The sequence below is a fragment of the Salvelinus sp. IW2-2015 genome, unplaced genomic scaffold (genome assembly GCF_002910315.2).
Source record: "Salvelinus sp. IW2-2015 unplaced genomic scaffold, ASM291031v2 Un_scaffold3721, whole genome shotgun sequence".
In the NCBI taxonomy this organism is placed as follows: domain Eukaryota; kingdom Metazoa; phylum Chordata; class Actinopteri; order Salmoniformes; family Salmonidae; genus Salvelinus; species Salvelinus sp. IW2-2015.
The window spans coordinates 37018-41263 of NW_019944998.1; the positions used below are offsets into that span (position 1 = coordinate 37018).

General features: G+C 37.2%; 1 non-coding gene across 1 annotated transcript; it reads right to left on the bottom strand.

The window, feature by feature from the left end:
• Nucleotides 1–323: 323 nt before the first annotated feature.
• On the bottom strand, nucleotides 324–406 carry trnal-cag (transfer RNA leucine (anticodon CAG)). The gene has a single exon. It is a non-coding gene; the product is annotated as a tRNA-Leu (tRNA).
• Between the last annotated feature and the right edge of the window lie 3840 nt (nucleotides 407–4246).

The following is a 4246-nucleotide window of genomic DNA, read 5'->3' on the forward strand; positions in this document are numbered from 1 at the left end:
TTCTGCAATGGTCATGATATGTATAATAATGTATTATGTTGAGAAATTAAATACTGTCTACTCGAGAAATTTAACATTGCTTTATTCAGACGTAGCCTACCAAACGTCAATGGAAAAAGTATGTTCTACCGTTAAACTTCGGATCGCATAGAGGAAAATACTTGAGTTTATATACTTACTACTGTGAAGTAGGTCCAWTGAAATGAGATGGGACGTAGCCTATCCTAACTTGTTGTAGACTATTTCGCGAGTATGAAATCATCAGACAGAAAAAGTGAGGAATTTATTCCGCTGAGCCACTTGGGAAGCTCAACAAAATAGACTGTCAGAAGTGGGATTCGAACCCACGCCTCCAGGGGAGACTGCGACCTGAACGCAGCGCCTTAGACCGCTCGGCCATCCTGACACGCTGAGTGCAATGATACAATAATTCTATTTTGACGCTTCTCTCTAACGCAAACGATTGCGTCTTCTATTTGGTTTTACCTGTTTTATTGTTCTGAATAATAGTGTCAGAATATATTCCTGCTACTGTTGCCTTCTGGGAATGCAATACTTCAACCAATAGAAAGTGTCCGTACACATGGTTTAAAGTTTGCAGGGGGAGGAAAGCACATTCTCACGTCAAGTTCAGTTTTGATAAATTCCAACTTTTGCGTGAAAATCATGTAGGCCAACGATTTATAAACGAGGCAAGATGAGGCCACTGGAGACTACGAAGATACAGACCCGTACACTTTTGGTAGTTAGTGAAACACTTTCCCATGACGAATTACTGCCACCTGGTGGTCAAACCGGTGTACTTAACGTGTAAGAATCCGTTCAGACTTGTAAACAGATAAGAGACTCCAACAATTTACAGTATTACAGCTTCTCAATCGCATACAAGCATTTTTTTTGAAACAACGTTGTCAGTTTTCGAAACGGTGTTCACAAGACACAAAACTATGTGACAGTTTGCAAAACAGTACATTTAAAAAAATGTTTTATGTAGCTGCCTTCTCAAAACAAATACATCAATCCAAACCAAATGATACCGGATTTATTCATCAATATCATTATAATCCAGATGCTGGTGTGCTCATAGGTTCGTCAATTTTCCACCGACGCAGAAACGCAATCCACAAAATAAATAAGAAACGGTGAATAAAACGGAGGAACAYAACTGATACGAACCAAGTCTCAAATCACACCGAAAACAAAGCATTAATGTTGGAGATGATGTCTTTAGGAGTAACCCAAAGTTACTTACAAAATAACTCGACTTTCTTCCCTGCAATGTTGTCAAGAACCATGGCGGTTAGACAGTTCCCATGTTTACATATTTCCTTATATTCTACTACTGATAACGCCATTTAACATTTTGTGCAGTCGCCGGAACCAGTGAACTCATTTGTAACATGTTCTCGTCTTATGAAAACAACGTGTTGATATTCTGTGAGCAAAACACTTTTACACTCAACTTTGTGTTCATTGATGACAAATGTATTTAAAGTTTAGCAAAAATGGGTCTAAAATAGGTAACAAAGGCAAGAACATTCTCTGACATTCTGAAAATCTATTTAATCATTTGACCATGGTTGGTTTGCTATAGGTACGTTTAACCGCAGTTAATTTAACCATGGTTGGTTTGCTATAGGTACGTTTAACCGCAGTTCATTTGACCATGGGTTAGTTTGCTATAGGTATTTAACCGCAGTTCATTTGACCATGGTTGGTTTGCTATAGGTAGTTTAACCAGTTAATTTGACCATGGTTGGTTTTGCTATAGGTACATTTAACCACAATTCATTTGACCATGGTTGGTTTGCTATAGGTACATTAAACCACAATTAATTTGACCATGGTTAGTTTGCTATAGGTATGTTGAACCAGTTCATTTGACCATGTTGGTTTGCTATAGGTATGTTTACCAGTTCATTTGACCATGGTTGGTTTGCCTATAGGTGCGTTTAACCAGTTCATTTGACCATGGTTGGTTTGCTATAGGTACGTTTAACCAGTTCATTTGACCATGGTTGGTTTGCTATAGGTACGTTTAACCAGTTCATTTGACCATGGTTGGTTTGCTATAGGTACGTTTAACCACAATTCATTTGACCATGGTTGGTTTCCTATAGGTACGTTTAACCAGTTCATTTGACCATGGTTGGTTTGCTATGGTACGTTTAGCCACAATTCATTTGAACATGGTTGGTTTGCTATAGGTACGTTAACCACAATTCATTTGACATGGTTGGTTTGCTATAGGTACATTTAACCACAATTTCATTTGACCATGGTTAGTTTGCTATATGTCGTTTAACCAGTTAATTTGACCATGGATGGTTTGCTATAGGTTTAACCAGTTAATTTGACCATGGTTGGTTTGCTGTAGGTTTAAACAGTTAATTTGACCATGGTTGGTTTGCTGTAGGTTTAACCAGTTAATTTGACCATGGTTGGGTTTGCTATAGTTTTAACCAGTTAATTTGACCATGGTTGGTTGCTATAGGTTTAACCAGTTCATTTGACCATGGTTGGTTTGCTATAGTTTAACCAGTTCATTGACCATGGTTGGTTTGCTGTAGGTTTAACCAGTTATTTGACCATGGTTGGTTTGCTATAGTTTAACCAGTTCATTTGACCATGGTTGGTTTGCTATAGGTTTAACCAGTTCATTTGACCATGGTTGGTTTGCTGTAGGTTTAACCAGTTAATTTTGACCATGGTTGGTTTGCTATGGTTTAACCATTCATTTGACCATGGTTGGTTTGCTATAGGTTTAACCAGTTCATTTGACCATGGTTGGTTTGCTGTAGGTTTAACCAGTTAATTTGACCATGGTTGGTTTGCCTTATAGGTTTAAACCCAGTCATTTGACCATGGTTGGTTTGCTAATCTACATTATCAGACTGCTTCATCCTCGTTTTTTCATCATTTAATATACAGGTCTGTCTAAATAAAGACACATTAACAGGATATATATATATATTATTGAGAAACACACACACAAAAAAAAGACAAAATACCAAAATCCGATAAGAAATGTAATTTTTTTAATAATAATAACAATAGTAATAATAATAATAGTTATATTAATGGTAATCGGCAGTCCTATTTACGAACACAGTAAAAAAAAAAAAATAGCAAAATACAAAAAAAAAAGAAGAGGGGAAAGTCAAAGGAAGTGACAAGATTCAGCTCTAGACCAGCGATTGTACTTCACAATGTTTACGTCCCAAAAAACACTACCCTATACCCTATACCCACTACTTTAGACCAGAGCCCTAYGGGGAACTGGGCAAAAGTATTACACTATATAGGGGATAGGGTACGGTTTGGGATGCATCAGGGGTAGTAATAGTAGTAGTAGTAGTTTAGGTCCTAGGAGTTATTAAAAGATCATTGGTTCTGCCGTGTGTGCTAACGCTAACAACTCTATCAACAACAACAACTACTRTTAGTTGTGTTTTTAAGTCCAGCATTCCTGAACATCCTGCACGTAGGTCTCATTGCTAACTCGGAGCCAGGCGTTTTATCTGCACGATTGTGTCAACTAACAAGGAACAACTCGGGGGTCCTTGTTATATATATATATATACAGTATATAAGCTATAACCGGAGCCAGAGTGTTTCTTGTTATAGAAGCTCTAGCGGTTATTGAACCCCATATGAATGTATATTGTGCAGGTAAAACTCCGGGTCCTGTTTAATCCCGGATATATGTGTTGTGTTGATCAAACAGTCTCTCAGTTCCATGTAATTCTGTCCCACGGTTGAGTAGAAGTGCAGTTTGAATACATCCATAAATAAGTCTGTGTTCGTTTTTTAGAGATATACAGTATTCTGTGTTTTGTGCCACGAGTATTAGATAGCCATAGAACAAGACAGTGTGGGAGAGAAAGCACAGTACTTTAGCAGTAGCAGGCCTAGTGAGGAATTAGGACATAGATCCCTGGKTGGGAATAGACAGGAAGTTGCTCTGGATAAGAGCGTCTGTTAAATGACCAAAATGTCAAATGTAAACAGACAAACAGATTTCAAACTTTCAAACTTTTTTGTTGTTGTTATAGCTTTGCTCATTTGTAGATAAATATCGTTCTGTTTGACATGACAACAACAAAAAAGATCTGGCAACTAATCCAGAAGAGGTAAACAAAGCAGGATCAATGAGTTCAACAGCTAACTTTAAATAAACAACCAGAAATAAATATAGACTTTTCTGGTTTATTAATAAGAAAGCTAAACTTTAAAATGTGTTTTT